The sequence below is a fragment of the Lycium ferocissimum genome, chromosome 12, assembly GCF_029784015.1.
Source record: "Lycium ferocissimum isolate CSIRO_LF1 chromosome 12, AGI_CSIRO_Lferr_CH_V1, whole genome shotgun sequence".
In the NCBI taxonomy this organism is placed as follows: domain Eukaryota; kingdom Viridiplantae; phylum Streptophyta; class Magnoliopsida; order Solanales; family Solanaceae; genus Lycium; species Lycium ferocissimum.
This window is the reverse complement of record NC_081353.1, coordinates 41,629,938-41,654,950: the sequence shown is the minus strand read 5'-3', so window position 1 is coordinate 41,654,950 and position 25,013 is coordinate 41,629,938. Positions and strand designations below refer to the sequence as shown.

Here is a 25,013-nt window from a genome sequence, read left to right as displayed (position 1 = left end):
ATGTCTTGTTTCATTCGGGACATGATCTTTTAGGCTACTATGTATTATTATGATTCGTACTTATAGTATTTAGTTAGATGCTCTTGTATGACCCGACCCGGATATCGGGGTTGGATTCTCATTATTTATATTTCTTTATATTATTATCGTGAGACTTACGTTATTTTATCTTCTTCCGCTTTATTTATATATTTTTGATTGTTGGAATAAGGGTTCGCCTACCGAGGTGGGAAAGGTAGGTGCCCGCACGACTTAGTGAAAATAGGTCGTGACAAAAGGCTTTTGGGGAGGAAGAGGCATTAGTCCGGATAAAAGTCTAGACTATTGATTATTCTCCAAAGGATTAAACAAACATAATATTATTTTATAGGTTTTAGAGTCCAAGATTTAATATATTTACGTGTAGTTATTATAGGAAACAGTTGATGCACTTAATTATTTATTCAAATATTTAATAAGTACATTTTAATTGATTTTAAAAATCTAAATATTAGAACTTCTAACATAATTCAAATAATAAAATATTTAATAAAATTAATTTCAAAGTTTTAAATATTAGGACTTCAACATAATTCAAATAAGGAAAGATTTAACAATCAAAATTTTAGGTGATTTCGAAGTCCTAAATACTAGAAATATTATTAAATTATAATGTTGTCCAATGTAAAATCTATTTTAAAGGGTAAAACGGGCGAACGAACCAAAATAATTATGTGAAGGACAACTTCCTCAGACCTGATTTAGTAACGGACTTTTAGGGCAAAATTGCAAGATTAAGGATGAGTTTCAAGAAAAATTATTTGGTCATGACATGTCTTGTGCTTGAAATTCAAAAAAGAAACCTACCACATATACACCTTTTATTAATACTTAACAAAGATACCAGATATCATTAGCTCATTAATCTATATGTTAAAAAGATCATAATATTCCTAAGTTTTCTAATATATAATAAGAAAAGTAAAAAATAATACATATAAAATTCCTATCTTAAAAAAGATTTATAATTGTGATTTTTTTTAGCCAAAATAAAATAAAATTATGATTTAAAAAAAATAAAAATCAAAAGAGTCAAACTAAGAAATTTATGTAAATTTGTTGAAGAAGAAAAATATCTGTGGTGAAAGAAACTAGAAATAAAGCAAGATCGACTATAGTATAATGTATAATGACAATTGGTAAAATATGATTTTAAAATAACAAGGATGAAATAGTAGAAAATAAAATATATTCTAAATGAATTGTCATTTTTTTTTACACTTATCTAACAAATGAAAGCTATTAATATTCTTTATATATTAAGTTATCTATCACTACAACGTGTATTAGCGACAGAAAGATAAACAGTGAAATTCATTACTACTCATATTTATAGACGAATTAGCGATGAATTATCAAATAATTCAGCAATGGATTATCGATAAAGTTTGTAGCTAAGTCTAATTTATTTTTTGTGTTTAATTTATTGTCAAATGAGTGATCAAAGCGCGTACACTAAAACTAATAAGCTAAGGATAAGTGAACGGTGCCTTTCACCGTTCTGAGATTCTGTCTTATCATGTTGCTGCATTTAGCACATGTGAGGGACATCGCCTTTATGTACTCCAAACGACTCCTTCATAATCCAAAAGGCCAATATTATAGTACTCCGGTACTTCTCTAAGCACCAAATTATGACTTTAATTATACTCACCTAACCCTTTAAATGGCCATACTTAATGACAAAATGATCGATATTGGACTAGGAAAATTCAAATACACATTTCACTTAAACTTCATCTATTAGTAGAATAATATCCATCATCTTGGTTTAGTTTCAATTCTAAAGTAAACAACTTTTATATCTTTAACGAGCAAAATATAAGCATTATATAAGAGAAAATTCAGTTTAGAATTGCTTATCCATCTTGATTAGGCAATGCTACTCAAAAGATGGTAACTTGACAAGACTAGAAGAATTGGGTTCCTGGAAGAAGGCAAAAAAAAATCTAGTCCATCTTTTATGGAAATTTATCTATACTCCACTTTTTAGCTGATAAAAAGTTCTCCGCCTTTAAGCCCCATATAGATTCCTTTTACGAATATGGTTCCTCGATGCAACTTTAACACAAAAACATTAAACAAATAAAGAAGAATATATACATAGTTTGACCTATCCAAGTGTAAGCAAGTTGAGCGAGTCATATTTTTATAAATTTGACATCATTACTTGCTGTATATTTCCTCAAGACCCTTCAGCTGCTCTTGAGACAATGATTATATTACTTGCAATTATCTGATTATATTACTTGCAACTATCGGAGTACCAAAGGGTCCAGAGTTAGTTGCATACTTCTTTATTGGGAAAATTACATGATATAACGATTTAAGCTATCCGTTTTAGCAATATGTTAAAGTTATTACAAAAATAGCTAAAATTTTATTTTATAGAAGATTCTTATTATATACGACGATCAGTGTATGATCTTATGTGAAATTTTTGTGTGGTGGTAGGGTTCATTTGAACCAGAGGAGATCCAAGATTAACTTTATGGTTTCAATTGTAAGATTCTTGGCATTGAACCCCTTATATTTTTAAAGTTAAGGGTTCATATCTACTATTTATTACAAATTTTAGTTATTTTTTATATATAAATTTATCTTTTGTCTTAAAGTTAGGGTTCAATTGAACCCCCGCGTACAATGCTAGATACCCCTCTGACTCAAACCCCCTTCGGTAAAAAATAGCTACGTATATAAGGTTGAAATTATTTTTTATTTATACATAATAGATGTTAAACCCCCTTGGCTTCTTCGTTTGTTTATTACTTTATATTTTTGCCCTCGCCGAAAATCCCGACTTTACTTGATCGTATGTATGTACGACAACTAGTGTATGTATGCATGTTTACTTGCATGCATGTGTGCCTGTAATGTAGTATGTCCGCTAGTGCATGTGTGTATGTATGATATATTTTGAAAAGAAACTGTTGCTATATATATTTTGAAAACTCAATAATATCCCATAATTTGTTATTAGGAGCATATATAATGCTATTTGTGGAAATTCCCCTATATTCATGCTGAATCATTTGGAAATATTACAAGTTCACCAAATTAAATATTGGGTCGTTTGAGCTGATTATGAGTCCAAGTCAACCATAATTTATAAGAATAGCTTCAGAAGTGGGATTTTCAATGGACAAAACTTCAAGTTCAATAACTTTTTTACCTATGATTTGCTCATACAGCAATCGGGAGTCAAAAATCCAAGACTGCCACCCATTCTAAACTGTCTTGTCCCCCTTTTGACCTATATCACTCAAATAATTACTCAAACAAAAAGAGTTTACACGAAAATTATTTTTCTTTCGTACCAAGTACACCAGTATAAAGACATGTCAAGCCGAGAAAATGATTTGAGTTCTTGAAATCATCATCTGTTTGAATATTTGCATAAATTAAATATGATTATATATATTAATTCACACAAATTAAACCATCGCAAAAAGTATGATAAAATGTACAAATAAATCTTACTCTCTAATAAGACTCTACTTGCAAGATTAGACGTGGTATGTTATTATTGTTCATGTCGTTGTTAAACCATCAGAAAAGATTTTTATTTAACTAATGACGTCATAGAGGGTGACCCTTATCAGCTTACGTCAAGAACCTTATCAGGATAATTGATGAACAAATTCTATCTTTCCACTGTCGTACGATTCTCTCTCTTATCCATTTGCAATGCACCACAAGATGGACAAATTAATATCTCGAAAAAAAAAAAAAAAAGAATTTTAGCCGGGTACATAGTTGTCTAGTAAATGATTCTTTTATTTATTTATTTATATGTTGTAACTTATAAACCTTTAAAATATCTTTTGAGCATACTAATTATCTTAAGAAAATGTTAAATAGCTATCTAAAATTTTGTAGACGTTAGACAACAGTCTAATATTTTATTAATTTCAACAACTATATGCTTAACTCAGTAAAATAGGGATAAAACCAGAATATTGTCCGACATTTGCGTAAACTAACTATAAGAAAATTTAGAATCATATACTTTTGTTATCTCAATTTATGTAACACTTTTTTTAATAATATCTTATATTTTTTTAATAATATATTATTTACGACTTTCAGTTAAACTTATCACTGTTCAGTTTTTAAACTTCAATGAAGTGTTTTTTGTTAGAGTTTGCGTTGAATTTCCTACTTTATTTGAATTTCACAATATTGTGTATTACTTCAAAGAGTTTTAAGTTTGGTGCACCGTTGACGTACCATTTTTATTACACCATCAGGTAATTTCAAGGGTAAATTAGGTAACTTTTTAACGTAAATAATACTACTACTATTTTAATATGATTTTAATTTTCTGAAAAAAGAAACAGCAAAGGCATGTTAGAGTCCTATTAATTCTCTAAACAAAATTAATTCCTACTCCTACTCGTAATCAGATTTATTTCCTTTTCTGATTCTGACTTGTTCACGATTTTTTTTATCAACATCATATGGTTTTTTATCAACAGCATTATTCAGGGCCATTTGTGGATTTAAGCGACTGTTCACTTTAAAGCTTATGATTTTGCATATTTGCGAGTTTTTACAAATTGTGCAGAAAATCAAAAGATATTCAAAATATGACCTCCTCGACTTCATTCCAGTACAATTTTTGTCGCCGGCACAACTATACATTCTCGATGTACAACCCAAACATAGAGCAAAATGATGGAGGGTTTGAAGGAGAGAGAGAGAGGCAGACTGGGGGAGAAGGGGTGATTTGAAGATGGTAAAAGAGGAAAGTTTTAAGGAGAGAGAGAAAAATAAATTATTGTGGGTAAATTTTAGAAATGGAAAATTAATTAAAAAAAGTTGGTGATTTTGGTGACCTGCTATATAGCAGGTTAATGTTACCTAATATGCACCAAACTTAAAACTCTAAAGTATTTCCCACGTCGTTTATATACCTTTCTAATAATGTTAATCAATCAAATGCAATTATGACGTAAACATAAAATGATCAGAATCTAAAATGAATGACTCCGGTTATTGGCAAACAAAAGTACTCGGGAAACGCATCAAACTGAGGAGGTATGTCGTAAGCTTTTATATATGTTGTCTTTTTGGTCATATTTTCAAGGTTTACTAAAATGGAGCAAAACTCTCAGCTTGTATGAGTTTGTAAAGTAACTACTTAGGATATATAGCTCAAGTAACGAAAATCTGAATGATGATTAGAATCAAGCACTCAATAAATCGAGAAATGATAAATGGATAAGAGTGATTTAGTATAGCTAAGTATTTTTGTAACCACAAAATAAAACATTAGTACTATATATTTCCATGTTAGGCAATATCATCACGCATGAAACATAATAAGAATTAAGGGGACATGTCTTAAATAACTCTAACACCTAAATTCCTCTCTGCAAATTCAATAAGGTTTTCGAATTCCTTCTCATCAATAAATCCATCACCATTAGCATCTGCAACTTTCATGCCATGGCTGCCCTTTATCCTGCTGAACCAACCGCCATTTGCTTTTATTGCCTTTCGAAGTTCTTCTTTACTTATCTTCCCATCCTTGTCTAAATCAAATCTCTTTAGCCATATCTTGAATTCTTGTAAACTCAGTTCAAGTTTTCCACCACTTGGAATATTTTTTGTAGTCACTGTTTCCATATTTTTGGGTAGTGACCAGTATGGCATGTCCCCTGTTAATTGGAAATTGGAAATTTGGAATGCTATTTGGCTTGGGAGAAATGTCTACATAACGTACTCGAATTTATAGGAGTAGTACTTATGCTCATGTTATAATCTCCTTGCAAAGTTCTAATAGCATTTTTTGCGAATATAGAACTGTGTGATTGAAATAAGAACCAGCAGTTGTGGTCCCAAAATGTGCACCACGAACAAAAAGCTATTTCGGCGAAGTCGTCTTTTTATTTATTTATGCGTGTTATCTTTGTGAAGGGATCATGCTAATCTTTTACATATCGTTCTAATTTTATCGAATGTCCTCAGAAAGAACATTTTTTTTTTTTTGAATCCGATAAAAGAAATTTGCCTGTTTGACATGCGTGCAAAGTTTAAGAAAGAAAAAAGGACTTCTGCTACATACTAGAAGTACTGTATTTACAATTTGTGATTTTAAACATGTCATACAATTTGAGCCCAAATTTCTTTCCGAGTCATCAATAACAGCCAGCTTTTGATATTTTTCTGGTTATAATTAGAACACTAATCCTTTAAAGATAAAATGAATGAGTAGTACTATATCCTTTGAGTGGTTGCTTTACTTTTGCAAGAAATAGTAGAAAATAAAATATATTCTAAATGAATTGTCATATTTTTTTACACTTATCTAACAAATGAATGCTATTAATATTCTTTATATATTAAGTTATCTATCACTACTAAATAAACGTGTATTAGCGACAGAAAGATAAACAACAAAATTCATTACTAATCATATTTATAGACGAACTAGCGATGAATTATCAAATAATTCAGCAATAAATTAACGACAAAGTTTGTAGCTAAGTCTAATTTATTTTTCGTATTTAATTTATTATCAAATGAGTGATCAAAGCGCGTACACTAAAACTAGTAAGCTAAGGATAAGTGAACGGTGCCATTCACTGTTCTGAGATTTTGTCTTATCATGTTGGTGCATTTAGCACATGTGAAGGACATCGCCTTTATGTACTACAAACGACTCCTTCATAATCCAAAAGGCCAATATTATAGTACTCCAGTACTTCTCTAAGCACCAAATTATGACTTTAATTATACTCACCTAACCCTTTAAATGGCTATACTTAATGCCAAAATGATCGATATTGGATTAGGAAAATTCAAATACACATTTCACTCAAACTTCATCTATTAGTAGAATAATATCCATCATCTTGGTTTAGTTTCAATTCTAAAGTAAACAACTTTTATATCTTTAACGAGCAAAATAGAAGCATTATATAAGAGAAAATTCAGTTTAGAATTGCATATCCATCTTGATTAGGCAATGCTACTCAAAAGATGGTAACTTGACAAGACTAGAAGAATTGGGTTCCTGGAAGAAGGCAAAAAAAAAAAAATCTAGTCCATCTTTTGCGGAAATTTATCTATACTCATTTTTAGAAAGATAAAAAGTTCTCCGCCTTTAAGCCCCGTATAGATTCCTTTTACGAATATGGTTCCTCGATGCAACTTTAACACAAAAACATTAAACAAATAAAGAAGAATATATATTTATCTTTCAAATTATTCCACAACATAAGAGGATCTTTAATAGTGGGATATTCCAATTCTAAGCTCTCATCAAGGTTATGGTGGAGGAATATCATTGCCTTGGCACGATTTTGATTTGATGCCTGATTTTTATCTTTGATGGTGCCTGCCAGACCTATCGCATCAAGATGAATTTCAGCATCAAGAACCCAAGACAAATAACTTTATCCGAATATATACAAGGCAACAAAATCACGTTTAGAAAGATTTGCCATGAATTAAGAAAAAGAAAGTCAATACCTTCGAGGCTTTCAAAGTATTTGCTCGAGATGACAGAGTCTCGTGCTGATAACGTGTTATAAAATAAAAAATATAAAGTAAATATGCCAAAGACAAGTATATAGAAAGAGACAGATATATTATTCAACGTTTAACTTAAGAGAGTTTTCATTATATATATCATATTTTACAAATGAACCTCCTATTTACTAGAGGAAAATGACTTGGTGGCCAACCAACCAGGAAAATGGCTTGGTGGCCAAGTTATCTTTGTGGCCAAGTAACCAAAGTACTTGCTCTCCAAGTAAAAATTAAATGGACATACATTAATATTTACAACAGTTTTATTTTTAAAAATGTCACGTGGACAAAGATAAATCCACATGGCAACATGTGTCTTGTCTAGAGAGGTAAATTCTATCAAATAAAGTAAATGTGGGAGGTAATTAGGACAAAAATAAGTTAAAGTTTAAATTAAGTCAATGAATGTATCACATATACTTTGCATGCACACATTTTAACAACTAACCATATATAGTAAAATAATACATATTTTCACTTTGAATTTGTTGATTTTTAAAATTAATTGTTTAATTAACTGTAAACACCGAATTTTTTTATTATGTGACTCACTCAATTGACATTAATTGTGTTAAGCTTCTTTTCATCACAAAAAAGTGAACCCAAGTCTTAAACTTTCCGATCCAAAAACTTTAGATCCACAGTTTTGTGAAACAAAAAGAGGTCTAACACAATTAATATCAATGATGTGTAAGTCACAAAATACAAAATTTTGTTAAGTATTATTCCAATTAATCTATATTATATTAAAAGCATGAAGGGGCTTAGAAAGGTTGTTTGAACTTTTTGCCCTTCATTAAAATAATCTACAATAGAAAAAATAGTCATTTACCATTTTACTCAATTATTTCTCTAATATTTAGAAATTAAAAATTCATTAAAATATGGTTATTAAACCTTACCTTATTTGAATTATGTACCTAAAATTAGGCTTTCGTTATTTACCTATTTAAGGAATGAAATTTGCCTAGGCTTTTCTCTAGAACCTTAGAACTTTGCCTATTAATTTGGTTTTTGAAGTCCCCTTAAATTTCCATGAATTGTTTTTATTTTCCCATAGGCACTAAATTTTTTTGATGATAATAATATTGATTTTTAATTGACTTAACAAATAATTTATTTTTTTTTCTTATAGATTCTAAGGTGATTTTAACTATTTAAAAAAAGGTCTCTCCAATTCATATTTAAGTAATATATTTTCTTTATAAAAATACCTTACCAGGAAAACAACTTATGTTATTCGAATTTTATATGTTTAATTTCGTTCCTTCTTCTTTAGTCTTCTTAGTCCTTATTTTGATGTTGATTGTAAGTTCTTTATTCAGTTTTTAATCTAATGTTTGAGACAAGACTATTTATTTTTTTAGTTAATAATGTTTAAATTATATATGAATTGTATATAATTAGAGATTATGTTTTGATTGATTGTTATCAAGTTAGATTAGAGAAGAAAATAATTTGATTGCTTTATGAAGAAGGTAAAGTACGAAAACCAAACTCATCTTCATCCTTTTTCTTATTGTTAATTTATTACAAGAGGCATTAACATCTAAATAAATATTCCTTTCTCACAATTGTAGTATTTTTGTTAATTATTATTTTTTGTATTTTTCGTGTACTAACACCAACTGAACTTTGTTGAACTCACAATTAGCCGTCATCGTATTTGCTGTATTTTTACATTTCGACAAACTCATGAAGAGCAACCTATGCAAGATCTCAAGGAACAAAATTATTAGATGGTTCTTCCAGATATTGATGAGTTATAAAAAAAAAAAAATGTTTGCTTTTAGTTTTAAAAAATGGGTATAATGATGATAATAATATTGATTTTTAATTGACTTAACGTTCTTTTTTTTCTTATAGATTCTAAGGTGAGTTCAACTATTTCAATCAAGGTTGTCTTAAGAGACAATTCATATTAAACGGTTTTACTTTTCTTTATAAAAATACCTTACCAGATTTACAGCTTATGTTATTCGAATTTTATATGTTTAATTTTAGTTGCTGGAATTAGTAGGCTTCCTCTCCGATTTTCTTGATGTTGATTGTAAGTTCTTTATTCAATTCTGATTTAATCTAATGTTTGAGACAAGACTATTTGTTTTTTTATTTGGTATAAATAATGTCTTTATCAAATTTATAGTGACGAGTACCTATGTATGTCTTGGCATAAGACTTAACGATAAGTAGATTAAGAAGAAAACAAGAATTTGTAAATATAGAAGTGAATAATACAAAGAGAAGCCATAAAGGCTTTTGGGGAGGAAGAGGCATTAGTCCGGATAAAAGTCTAGACTATTGATTATTCTCCAAAGGATTAAACAAACATAATATTATTTTATAGGTTTTAGAGTCCAAGATTTAATATATTTACGTGTAGTTATTATAGGAAACAGTTGATGCACTTTATTATTTATTCAAATATTTAATAAGTACAATTTAGTTGATTTTAAAATCCTAAATATTAGAACTTCTAACATAATTCAAATAATAAAATATTTAATAAAATTAATTTCAAAGTTTTAAATATTAGGACTTCTAACATAATTCAAATAAGGAAAGATTTAACAATCAAAATTTTAGGTGATTTCAAAGTCCTAAATAATAGAAATATTATTAAATTATAATTTTGTCCAATGTAAAATCTATTTTAAAGGGTAAAACGGGCGAACGACACCAAAATAATTACGTGACGGACAACTTCCTCAGACCTAATTTAGTAACGGACTTTTAGGGCAAAATTGCAAGATTAAGGATGAGTTTCAAGGAAAAAAAATTTGGTCATGACATGTCCCTGTGCTTGAAATTCAAAAAAGAAACCTACCACGTACATATACACCTTTTATTAATACTTAACAAAGATACAAGATATCATTAGCTCATTAATCTATCTATATGTTAAAAAGATCAGAATATTCCTAAGTTTTCTAATATAGATTAAAAAAAAGTAAGAAAATATACAGATAAATTCCTATCTTAAAAAAAGATTTATAATTATGATTTTTTTTAGCCAAAATAAAATAAAATTATGATTTAAAAAAAAAAATCAAAAGAGTCAAACTAAGAAAGTTATGTAAATTTGTTAAAGAAGAAAAATATCGGTGGTGAAAGAAACTAGAAATAAAGCAAAATCGATTATAGTATAATGTTTAATGACAAATTGGTAAAATATGTTTTTAAAATAACAAGGATGAAATAGTAGAAAATAAAATATATTCTAAATGAATTGTCATTTTTTTTTTTTTTTTACGCTTATCTAACAAATGAAAGCTATTAATATTCTTTATATATTAAGTTATCTATCACTACTAAATAAACGTGTATTAGCGACAGAAGGATAAACAATAAAATTCATTACTAATCATATTTATAGAAGAATTAGCGATGAATTATCAAATAATTCAGCAATGAATTAACGACAAAGTTTGTAGCTAATTCTAATTTATTTTTCGTGTTTAATTTATTATCAAATGAGTGATCAAACCAACTAAAACTAGTAAGCTAAGGATAAGTGAACGGTGCCTTTCACTGTTCTGAGATTCTGTGTTATCATGTTGCTGCATTTAGCATGTGTGAGGGACATCGCCTTTATGTACTACAAACGACTCCTTCATAGTCCAAAAGGCCAATATTATAGTACTCCAGTGCTTCTCTAAGCACCAAATTATGACTTTAATTATACTCACCTAACCCTTTAAATGGCTATACTTAATGCCAAAATGATCGATATTGGATTAGGAAAATTCAAATACACATTTCACTCAAACTTCATCTATTAGTAGAATAATATCCATCATCTTGGTTTAGTTTCAATTCTTAAGTAAACAACTTTTATATCTTTAACGAGCAAAATATAAGCATTATATAAGAGAAAATTCAATTTAGAATTGCTTATCCATCTTGATTAGGCAATGCTACTCAAAAGATGGTAACTTGACAAGACTAGAAGAATTGGGTTCCTGGGAGAAGGCAAAAAAAAAAAAAAAAAATCTAGTCCATATTTTGTGGAAATTTATCTATACTCCACTTTTTAGCTGATAAAAAGTTCTCCGCCTTTAAGCCCCATATAGATTCCTTTTACGAATATGGTTCCTCGATGCAACTTTAACACAAAAACATTAAACAGATAAAGAAGAATATATACACAGTTTGACCTATCCAAGTGTAAGCAAGTTGAGCAAGTCATATTTTTATAAATTTGACATCATTACTTGCTATATATTTCCTCAAGACCCTTCAGCTGCTCTTGGGACAGTGATTATATTACTTGCAATTATTGGAGTACCAAAGGGTCCAGAGTTAGTTGCATACTTCTTTATTGGGAAAATTACATGATATAACGATTTAAGCTATCCGTTTTAGCAATATATTAAAGTTATTACAAAAATAGCTAAAATTTTATTTTATAGAAGATTCTTATTATATACGACGATCAGTGTATGACTGTATGCAGGGGCGGAGCCAGGTGGTGGCTAGGGGGTTCATTTGAACCAGAGGAGATCCAAGATTAAACTTTATGGTTTCAATTGTAAGATTCTTGGCATTGAAGCCATTATATTTTTAAAGTTAAGGGTTCATATCTACTATTTATTATAAATTTTAGTTATTTTTTATATATAAATTTATGCTCCGCGTCGAAAGTTAGGGGTTCAATTGAACCCCCGCGTACAAGGCTAGATACCCCTCTGACTCAAACCCCCTTCGGTAAAAAATAGCTATGTATATAAGGTTGAAATTATTTTTTATTTATATATAGTAGATGTTAAACCCCCTTGGCTTCTTCGTTTGTTTATTACTTTATATTTTTGAACCCCCTTAGTGAAAATCCTGACTCCGCTACTGACTGTATGTATGTACGACAACTAGTGTATGTATGCATGTTTACTTGCATGCATGTGTGCCTGTAATGTAGTATGTCCGCTAGTGCATGTGTGTATGTATGATATATTTTGAAAAGAAACTGTTGCTATATATATTTTGAAAACTCAATAATATCCCATAATTTGTTATTAGGAGCATATATAATGCTATTTGTGGAAATTCCCCTATATTCATGCTGAATCATTTGGAAATATTACAAGTTCACCAAATTAAATATTGGGTCGTTTGAGCTGCTTATGAGTCCAAGTCAACCATAATTTATAAGAATAGCTTCAGAAGTGGGATTTTGCATGGACAAAACTTCAAGTTCAATAACTTTTTTAACTAAGATTTGCTCATACAGCAATCGGGAGTCAAAAATCCAAGACTGCCACCCATTCTAAACTGTCTTGTTCCCCTCTTGACCTATATCACTCAAATAATTACTCAAACAAAAAGAGTTTACACGAAAATTATTTTTTTTCGTACCAAGTACACCAGTATAAAGACATGTCAAGCCGAGAAAATGATTTGAGTTCTTGAAATCATCATCTGTTTGAATATTTGCATAAATTAAATATGATTATATATATTAATTCACTAAATTAAACCATCACAAAGGTATGATAAAATCTACGTACATCTTACTCTCCCTAGACTCTACTTACAAGATTAGACGTGGTATGTTATTATTGTTGATGTCGTTGTTAAACCATCAGAAAAGATTTTTATTTAACTAATGACGTCATAGAGGGTGACTCTTATCAGCTTACGTCAAGGACCTTATTATGGGATGTTATTGAGTTTATTTAAACCATCAGAACAAATTCTATCTTTCCACTGTTGTACGATTCTCTCTCTTATCCATTTGCAATGCACCACAAGATGGACAAATTAATATCTCCAAAAAAAAAAAAAAAAAAAAAAAAGGAATTTTAGCCGGGTACATAGTTGTCTAGTAAATGATTCTTTTATTTATTTATTTATTTATTTATATGTTGTAACTTATAAACCTTTTAAATATCTTTTGAGCATACTAATTATCTTAAGAAAATGTTAAATAGGTATCTAAAATTTTGTAGACGTTAGACAACAATCTAATATTTTATTAGTTCCAACGGCTATATGCTTAACTCAGTAAAATAGGGATAAAACAAGAATATAGTCCGACATTTGCGTAAACTAACTATAAGAAAATTTAGAATCATATACTTTTATTATCTCAATTTATGTAACACTTTTTTTAATAATATATTATTTACGACTTTCAGTTAAACTTATCACTGTTCAGTTTTTAAACTTCAATGAAGTGTTTCTTGTTAGAGTTTGCATTGAATTTCCTACTTTATTTGAATTTCACAATAATTGTGTATTACTTCAAAGAGTTTTAAGTTTGGTGCACCGTCGACGTACCATTTTTATTACACCATCAGGTAATTTCAAGGGTAAATTAGGTAACTTTTTAACGTAAATAATATTACTACTATTTTAATATGATTTTAATTTTCAGAAAAAAGAAACAGCAAAGGCATGTTAGAGTCCTATTAATTCTCTAACCAAAATTAATTCCTACTCCAACTCGTAATCAGATTTATTTCCTTTTCTGATTCTGACTTGTTCACGATTTTTTTTTTTTATCAACATCATTGTTTAAATTGTGACGTTTTTATGGTTTTTTATCAACAACATTATTCAGGGCCATTAGTGGATTTAAGCGACTGTTCACTTTAAAGCTTATGATTTTGCATATTTGCGAGTTTTTACAAATTGTGCAGAAAATCAAAAGATATTCAAAATATAACCTCCTCGACTTCATTCCAGTACAATTTTTGTCGCCGGCACAACTATACATTCTCGATGTACAACCCAAACATAGAGCAAAATGATGGAGTGTTTGAAGGAGAGAGAGAGAGGCAGACTAGGGGAGAAGGGGTGATTTGAAGACGGTAAAAGAGGAAAGTTTTAAGGAGAGAGAGAAAAATAAATTATTGTGGGTAAATTTTAGAAATGGAAAATTAATTAGAAAAAAGTTGGTGATTTTGGTGACCTGCTATATCGCAGGTTAATGTTACCTGATATGCACGAAACTTAAACTCTAAAGTATTTCCCACGTTGTTTATATACTTTCTAATAATGTTAATCAATCAAATGCAATATGACGAAAACATAAAATGATTAGAATCTAAAATGAATGACTCCGGTTATTGGCAAACAAAAGTACTCGGGAAACGGATCAAACTGAGGAGGTATGTCGTAAGCTTTTATAGATGTTGTCTTTTTGGTCATATTTTCAAGGTTTACTAAAATGGAGAAAAAATCTCAGCTTGTATGAGTTTATAAAGTAACCACTTAGGATATATAGCTCAAGTAACGAAAATCTGAATGATGATTAGAACCAACTACCAAGCACTCGATAAATCGAGAAATAATAAATGGATAAGAGTGATTTAGTATATCTAAGTATTTTTGTAACCACAAAATACAACATTAGTACTGTATATTTCCATGTTAGGCAATATCATCACGCATAAAACATAGTAAGAATTAAGGGGACATATCTTAAATAATTCTAACACCTAAATTCCTCTCTGCAAATTCGATAAGGTTTTTGAATTCCTTCTCATCAATAAATCCATCACCATTAGCATCTGCAAATTTTATGCCATGGCTGCCCTTTATCCTGCTGAACCAACCCATTTGCTTTTATTGCATTTATTCATCCTTGTCTAAATCAAATCTCTTTAGCAAAAGGATCATGTTTTCCACCACTAATATTTTACATGTTCCATATTTTTGGGTATTTTATCGTTAATGTCCTATTTGGCGGGAGAAATGAACTTCGAATTTTTTTTTTTTTTTTTTTCTAATAGCATTTTTTGAATATAGAACTGTGTGATTGAAATAAGAACCAGATCAAAGAAATTTTTCGGCGAGGTCGTCTTTTCATTTATTTATGATATGCACGCAAAGTTTAAGAAAGAAATTTTATCGAATGTCCTCAGAAAACTTTTTAATCCGATAAAAGAAATTTGCCTGTTTGACATGCGCGCAAAGTTTACCTACTACTGTAATTACAATTTGTGATTTTAAAAATGTCGTATAATTTGAGCCCAAATTTCTTTCTGAGTCATCAATAACGGCCAGCTTTTGATATTTTTCTGGTTATAATTAGAACATTCCTTTAAAGATAAAATGAATGAGTAGTACTATATCCTTTGAGTGGTTGCTTTACCTTTGCAAGAATTGTTTATATAACCAAACTATGAATCTGGACAATGATAAGACTAAAAAATATAGCAATCTCTCTAGCTAAATTCTTTAAGATTGATTAACAATGAGAGAAAGTGTCGGGTCAACTCCAGTGGCTGCAGCTGCCTGGATAGGTTATACAAAATTATTTGTACAACGTGGATCAGTCCACGTTATACAACTTATATATTTTTCACCGTCCAACGTTTTACAAAAATAGTTTGTAAGACGTTGGCCAGATTTAAATCGTATCCGGCTGTTTTTTTTTTTAATAAAATTTTTTTTAGTGATTTTTTAATTTTTAACGCATACAGTTAATTTCAGTGATTAACTCAAACAAATGTTTTAACGCATACAATAATTAAATATGTGTTATATATGTGAACATAAATAAAAAATACTAAAATATAAGTTAAATAAACGTCACACATTAACTGAGTAGTAAATGTTAAATTACATATGTTATTAAACGGCACAAGACATGTTATATATTCTTGGAAGATTACATAAGGAAACAACGATCATACAACTTAAGAAAAAACATAAAAACCAACAAGCAATAGCAACTACTGATTTCTGTCGGGGCAGCGATTCTTGTTATGACCTGTTTGCTTGCACGTACTACACTTCCTAGCCATGCGAGCAGGAGCTATATCCATTTCATTCCTCCTTCTAGTTGTACTCCGCGCTCCTGAAGTTCGCTCGTATTCAGTGTTTGTAATTAAACTGAAGGGAGAAGGTGGCCAATATGCCTCATCACCCAACGGTGAAAATTTTCCACTGTACGTTTGCTTGTAATACCTGCAACTGTAGTACTTGCTAACATAGGTCTTTGGTTGAATTCCGTGGATATCACAAAATTTAATGGCATGTGAACATGGCATATGGTAGTTTCTCCACTTCCCACACGAACACTTTTTCCCTTCAGCAGAGACTTTATGGATATTTCGCTGCCCTTACCTTCGTGTGCAAATGTCAGAATCTCAAAGACCCCTTCAATTGTATTGTATTGCTTCATGTCAGTGTGCTTTAAGGACCTCTCCCAGTATTCATCAAACTTCTTTTCAACAGTGAGCGGCCAAAACTTTTTATCCGCAATCAACAAACCAGCAAGGGTGCTTCTCTCAACAAACCAATCAACAAGATTTTTAAACGTATAACGGACCATGGCAGTAACGGGCAATCCACGAGCTTTCTTCAATAAACCGTTGTAAGACTCGGAGACATTCGTTGTCATAGCCCCCCACCTATGACCGTTGTCCTTATTCAATGCCCATTTCTCCTCCGGAAGAGCTTTTAACCACAGATGCGCTGGAGGTGACAATCTTTTAATTTGTTCCATCCTCATTTTATACTTCTTCTTCTGGTGCTCTGTAGCCGCCAACCACATTAGCTTCTCAAGGTCACTGTTGAGGAACTTTTAATTAAAGTTGTTTTTCAAAAGCCAAACGCAAAACCTATGGTGTGTGGATGGTGGTTGTAACCAATCATGTGTTTGGACACATTGCAAGATTCCCTGATGACGGTCAGAAATAAGTCTAATTCCTTGTCTCCCACAAACAATATATCTCCACAACAACACAAGGAACCACGTCCAAGACTCAAAGCTCTCGCGTGCAACAATAGCATATGCAAGTTGAAAAATGTTATTGTTCGCATCAATTCCAACAGCAATTAATAGTTTTATCTCATACTTACCGTACAGATGAGTGCCGTCTATTGAGATGACAGGCCTGCAATTTTTGAATCCATCGATGCTTGGTTTATAAGCCTAGAAAAGAAACTTGAAGATGTGTTCACCTTGCATTGTAGTTGATTGGTGCTCCCACTCAACAACGGTCCCCGGATTGAAATATTGTAAGGCAGCCATGTATCGGGGCAATGTCTTGAAAGAGGTTTCAAAATCTCCAAATACCATTTCAATAGCTTTCTTACGCCCCTTTTGTGCTTTTCTATAACTAGTGCAACCCTTTTATTTTTTCCTGAACTGACTTAATACTGATGTATGGATCGACCATAATATATGGTATCAACGTAGTAGCAATTAGGTGACTGTTAAAATTGGAATGATCCTTCCTGTAATCATCCGTGAGACAACTATGTTGGAGAACCGTTTTGCCTGTCTTCCACATACTAATAGGCTCAGACGATGTGAATGCCTGAAAAGGCCCCTCACGTGTGATTAGAGCCAGTGATTGGACCTCGGGAGCAGACGTCGACTAGCTGGACACACCAAAATCTATTATTGGGTAATATGCATCATCAACTGCAGGCATCGATGAGTTGGGCATATCTTGGTCAAAACGAACCTCATCATCAACCAACGGGTGATCCACGAGGCCTTGACCCCGTCTATTACCTGCTTGGCGTCCTCTACCACGCGCCGCAGGTCTTGGTACATTAGGACGTTGACGACGAGGAACTTGCAAAGTAGGCGGCTCAATATACTCCGTCGGTGGTGTACAATTTGGAGTGAAATTAAACAACGTCCCCAGAGAGGCAGCAGCCATGTGTTGACACCCAATTTTAGCCCTCCCCTTTCGTTTAATTAATTTCACTATGCTTTTAGTTCTGAAAAAATTCCCCAAACGAGTTAGGAATATTTGCACTAATTATTACGCTATTTTTCGAGATGTATCTCTCTAAAGTTAAGAGCATTTTTATTGTTTCTTAAAAATGACCAAACATCATATTTTATAATTAAAAAGGACTAAATTGACCAAACATCATATTTTATATATAATTAAAATCATTCGAAAAATAATAATAATGTTGATATTCGTATATCAATATTGGCATTAGCATTTTTTCTTTAATCCTACTTATCACCGTATTAATCATCTTTTACTCTATTTTTAAACTAAATGCATATATTAAATTACTTGTGCCATAATTTATATAGGTATGCATTTTGTGGGAATTAATTAAGACGAAGAAGCATATTTTAATTAATTGATTGAAATAGAGGGGGATTAGAAATTAAATCATCCACCCATAATAGTGGGCCAATTCCCTTCTCCCCTTTTTACAAAATCCGTGGCCCAAAAAAAAAATGGAATTTTTACTCGTTATAGCTACTTCTTAATACATAATTAGTGGTAATAACTACCTTTTATTTTAATTACTAATAATAACTAAATACTTTTCTAATTTAACTATTATACCTACACAAATTACCATTTCACAAATACACCTAAAAACTAGCACCCCCAACCATATCCCCTTTTAATGGTAACAATATTAATCACTTAATATACATTACCATTCTCTCTCCTTTTTCATAACTTCTTACCTTTTATGATCGTCCTCTCTTCACCCTTCTCGCAAAAATTTCACTTCCATTCTCACCAATCAAGAAGTTCGTCATATTCTTTCTTTCTTTTTTTTTTTTCAAAAAAAGGAAAAAGAAGCTAAAGTACTCTATCTCCTTTGTTTCGTAAAATTTTCATTTGTGTTATTATTCTTCCACAAAATCAACTTGTGGAAATGATTGTTTTTGCTTCAAGCCATGATGGTGGTTATGGTGGCGCACACGAGAGAAGGGAGAGAAAGTTTTTTAGGGTTTTGAGAAGACGAAAAATATATGTATTTGTGTATGTTCTATGATATAACTATCAATTGTTGTGGTTGGTGGTGTATTTTTGTAAGTTTTTCTATATATTTGTGTATTTTGTTCAAATTAATTCCAATCTAGTTTCAAATACACGGGTGACGCAAATACATGGTAAGTTTTCTATATATTTATGTATTTTGTTCAAATTAATCCCATCAAATACATGGGTGATGCAAATTGTTACTCACTCAAATACATGAGATTTAATATAAAATATATGGGGTTTGATTGAAAACTTCAAATACATTAGTTATGCTATCAAATACATGGGTAAATAAAGAACCAATATTGAAAACTTCAAATACACCCCATCTCACTTCCAATACATGATATTTTAATATAAAATACATGGAGTTTGATTAAACGTCAAATACATTAGTTATGCTATCAAATACATGGGTAAATAAAAAACAAAATCAATATTGAAAACTTCAAATACATTGGCATTGATCGTGTTGTTTTGAAATCACATAAATACAACTTGAATAGACAAAATTTGTGAAATCAAAACCTCTCTCTCAATGTATTTTCGTATGTTGAAAAAAAATTTGAATTTTTACATTTAAATGAAAATGCATGGAAGAAGAGAAATGGGAAAGGGAATATTACAGATTTTCGGCGGAAAAGAAGGTAAAAATATCTTAATTTCTCATTTAATACCACCACTACCAAATTAAAGGAGCGTCTTTTTTTACTTCATGTATTGATACATGCGAAAACATGGTTTTTAGGCAGAGCTGATTAAAAGGGTAGCTACAAATGGTAGGAAGCTATAATAAGGTAGTCATTTGAGAAATTTTACCAAAAAAAATGTCCCACTAACCCGTGGAAGAGAAAACCTCTAAACTAAGTTCCTAAATCGAAACCAAAAATAAGCTAACCAAACGATCCCCTTTCTAACCAAACCCACCCTAACCAAACGACCCCTTTCTCCTTCAACTAAACACAACCCTCAATCCGCCATCGCCGCCACCCCATCACTTCCATCACGACCGCCACCACGACCATTTCTCTCTGAATGGAAAAAATAATGAAAATCGCTTTCACCGCCTCCATGCTACCACGTCTCTTTTGCCTCTAATGGTGGCAGCCGCTCGTGGAAGAGAAGGTGTCCGTCCGTTTCAAGGTCGACTTTTGTTCGACCCGATTTGGAGGCCCAATCCACCGGATTTGGAGGCCCAACGAATCCACATCCATCAAATCCACCGAAAAGGTGAAGTTCCGTCACTTTTTTCGTTCATTCTTTCATTTTTCGAAATTGCAGTTTTTCCCCTCCTTTAATTCGAATTTCCAATCAAAATCCCCTTTGAATGAGCTGTTGAAACCCCCCTCAGCATTTGCCTATAAATACCGGCCTTTGAGGGCTATTTTAGAACAGGTTCAACATTGTAGAGAAATTCGGATTTTTCATAAGTTTTCTTGATAGTTAAAAATCCCCCTTAAGTTTAAGAAGTTGAAAAACCATAAAAATCCCTTTTATTTTTTCACAAGCTTCCCCCCATAAAATTCCTTTGTTAAAACTTGAATTCTGTAGAAATTATCCAAATCTTCTTTCAAGTTCTCGTCTTGACAACAAACTACTTCAAGCGGATTCGGGTACTCGACGACGACAATAGTCTCAGTTCGCTGTCACGAAGAAGGTAATCGTACTCGTCTTCTCTTCGTCTTCAATTTTGTAAAAGTAGAAATGTAGTCGTTCAAGTATTTCTTGTCGTTTATTTGGTTTAATTGGCTAGAATGTGTTCTCTCCCGTTTTGTTGTAAATTAGCGTAGAACGACTAATTTCGTCGAATATGTGTTTAACCCCATCGCTGCTCGGCAAAAAGGGTAATTCTCAAAATCCCTCTCTTTTAAACTTTGTCGCTTTTAGTTCTGTCCTGGTATATCATTATGTATTCTTTATATGGTTTGTGTTTTAGACTAGTTTAGGTCTAATCATGTGTAACAACTTTAAATCTTGAGATTGTATTAGTTTAAGCTTCAAAAACTAAAACTAGCAATGCTCTAGTGTTAGTTTAATACTGCCTTGAATAGTTGCTGATATTGACTAGTTTCGATTTGTTTTATATGATCAGTTTAGTTTAAAGCTAATGGGAAATCTGGTTTAAATTAGCATAAGATAAAGTTGATGTGCTGTTTGGAGCTATTAACATACATCAGTTTTAATTCTTGGGCTGGTTTATATTGTCTTAAGGAGATTAGATGTTGTTTTAGATTTAAATAATCTAAAGATGTCTTTTGAAACATACTTGAGCACCTGGCAGTCTTGATATGTAGACATTTAATTCGAATTTGACAAGAAAATTTCTCTAATTAATCCCTGCCTCATGGATTGGGATATCTGTTGATTTGATATTATATTATGTTGCTATTATGTTGACTCTGTCATGTATTTGAAAACTGTTTGTGTTGGCCAAACAACCTATAGTGAGGGTCATTCATTTTTTTTTCTTGCTTAAGTGTTTATGAGTTGTTAAAAGGAAATGGGGAATTTACATGCTGGTTTGAATAAAATGGGAATAGATCACTGTTATAGGCTAATGGTTGTGCATGCATGAACTTGGTTTTGGTTGGGCATAGTTGTTCTCAGTGCTTGTTAGTTTCAGTATTCTTGCTATTATGGACAGTTGGGTTAGTCTAATGTAGGGTTGAAGTAAGTTTCTTAGATTTGTTCTAGTAGAAACTTTGGGTAGTAGCCTATAGAAATGGATCTTATGGGCTAGTTCATTCACCGTCTATGATAGCTTCCTTATGTGCATCCGGATTCAAGTTACAGTACAAGTTAAACATCATGTCTGTGTCAATATGATATAGGTCTAGTCTGTGGACTTATTTTAGTTTAAGATACTTTTGGGGTCTAGTTTGGCATTAAGTATAAGTTATACTCAAGAGACTCTAGATTGGGAATATCTAGAGTTTAATGATCCTTTGTTTTAGCTTCTTCTCTTGTCTAAAAAGTTTCCCAGAAAAGAATTTCAAAGTTTTCAGTTTTCAAACTTATTAATCCATGAGTTGTAGATGTGCTTGGTTGATCTTCCTTATTAATAGTATTGGTCAAATAGTTGAAATATGTTTTCTAAACTCAGTTTGAAACTTGAAGGCACAAGCATCATCCTGTTTTTCAAAATAGTTGTTTTCTGAGGATTGCCTATCAAATGTTCTAAGTGGTGTTCTCATTTGTTGATAATTACATCAGAGGATTAGCCAATTGATTTTAAAAGGCCAAAAGAAGTCTTTATAATAGTCACATTAGTTTTCCATTGGGGTGTCTTTGTTTGCTTTGTAAACCAGTAAAGACTTCATTTTTTTTCCTTTTTGAATTTTAGTTCCATAAACCTCCCAAGTCATTTAGTTCAAACACTCAGCTGATTCTAAAACTGATCTTCTTTAATTCTCTCGAATGTGTTTGACTTAGCAAATGAGGCTCCTCATAACCTCTATCTTAGTTGGTAATGAATCACATGATCAATGTAAGGTAACTTGGACTTTAGATAGTAGAAGGAAATAGATCTTGTTGTGCATTTGATAAGTAAATTCTATATTTATGTGTTTTATGAAACCAAGGTGTTAAAACCCTAGTTGTTCTCAGTCATAGTCTTCAAAGGAAGTGATCTCAATATATTTAGCAAGATGTTAATCCCAGGGTGGGATTTCATTTGTTTTTTAATCACCCCTGGAAAAGAATGAGTTACTCTGAACTTTCCTACCTATACATGTGTGTAATGACATTCTTGTGTTTAATATGCCATTATGTGAGTTAATTAACTGAGGCATTTGGCCAGAACATAGGTTGTCCTGTAGCTTGCCTAGCACTTTAGATTGCTTCCATTTGGTTGAAACTCACAGGCCAAGAAGTTAAGATTTGAAATTTGATTATTTGTTACCCCATTATTATGCGGTTGAGGAATTCCGTGAATGATATGTTTCTTTTTCCTCTTTTAGTTAGTTGCTGCTTATGTGATTAAAACAATAGCGAAAATTACTTTAAATCCCATCCTCACTCAGTTGTCTTGAGCAGTCATTTGGTATTGGTTTATTTAGTCTCTGTTGACATCATAATAAGTTTTGATCTTGCTGCATTTGATACTTGATTTAATCCCTGAAGAATAGTTTATACTTCAGTATTTAAGATGTGTAAATTATGAGCTTTGTCATTAACTAATGTGAAATGCATCCTCATGCGTGTTGAAATACAAACCAAATGCCTCCAATCTTTAGCTATCATCTCGGCTTATTGATACACTTGGTATAACTCCATGCATGCTTCACCTTTAGTGGTTTCTGTCAACACTTTCCTTTTCTTCTTCTTCTCAAGTGTTAAGTTTTACTTTGGTCAGGTTGAGTGTCTAATTAGCAAACAGTAGTAGAATATGAACATGTTTGACTGATTGCTTTGCTAACTTCATCATTATGAGCAGCTAACTTGAATCAGTAGGCTTATGTTATGTATACCAACCTTGGTTTCCTGTTTCTATAACTTTAGGTAGTAAAAGATCCTGCACCATTCTTGAGGAAGGAGCTATTAGCCACATGTGATGTCTAGCTGCTAAAGTCCATGATAAACTATTTTGAGTGTTTGTTGCCCTGTTCTTTGTCAAAGGAACTGCTTTAAAACTAAGTAGATTTCAAAAGAACCTTATTTCATTTTATTGCTCATATGTAAAACCTTCTCAAGAAATAATGGAGACTCTTATTTTGGTGGTTAGGTCCTGTTCATTCATTAATAAAGTATGACTGTTCTGTGCTTGTGATTCTCATATTCAGTTGCCTTGAAGTGGTCAGTTGATGGCTTTGCTTAAGTAGTAAATGAGCTTAAACCAGGCAGATCCTTCCTTACTCACAAATCATGAGCTGTGTTTAATATGTGGTATATGTTTACTTGATCTTTCCTTATTAAGAGTGTTGATTGAAATTGTTGAAATCTAGCACTAATCTTCTGTTTTAAGATTGGAGTGGAATAGTGGGCATCCTGTTTGGGGATTTTCTTTTACCTTTTTTCCTAAAAATTATCTCTTATGTGTTCACTCATGAAAGTATTTCTAAATCTTGCTTGCCAGTTAATAGTTCCCTTGACTGCATTTTTTTTCCTACTGTCCTGGTGTTTGAAATTCAAGGCAAACTTGAGGATTGTTTAGCCTCTTCAATAGCCTGCCATGCCAAGGTTCTAGAAACCTTTGACCCTATGCTGCATTGAAAATCAGAGGGTGTGGTAGCCTCCTTTGTTGTTTATCTTTTGAACTATGTGTTCTGGTCTAATGTTCAAGAATCAGTCCCTAAGCCAAGTTTCTTTCAAAATGCTTGATTTGCATGGTGTTTAATCCCTTTGGCAACTGTTTCAAGTGATTAATTACCAAACAATTGGTTAAGTTGTTAGTTTGTTTAAAGGTCTGGATTGTTGATACTCAAATCAAGAATATGTTCCTCTGTGAGGCTTAAATGATTTAATTTTTTAAGATTTTGGAACACTTAAAATTGGCATATAAAAGGGTTAACAAAATAAGTATACACGTAGGAGAGTTGCAGATTATGATGACATGATAAACTTGGTTGCTTGCCTTAAAATCTGTTTGCATCACCATTAATAGGATCTACTTAGCTTAGTTCTTTCTTTCAAAAAAGTGATATTAGGATGGGCTCCTTCTTGCAAGAAACTTGTTGTTAATTTGCTATTACAAAGCGTGTGTGTGTGAGAGAGATTTTGATTAAAGTA

The 25,013-nt window shown here is 31.5% G+C and overlaps 1 pseudogene; it reads right to left on the bottom strand.

Moving 5' to 3' along the window:
• Positions 1-5,902: 5,902 nt before the first annotated feature.
• LOC132041275 (U6 spliceosomal RNA) lies at positions 5,903-6,019 on the bottom strand (annotated as a pseudogene).
• Between the last annotated feature and the right edge of the window lie 18,994 nt (positions 6,020-25,013).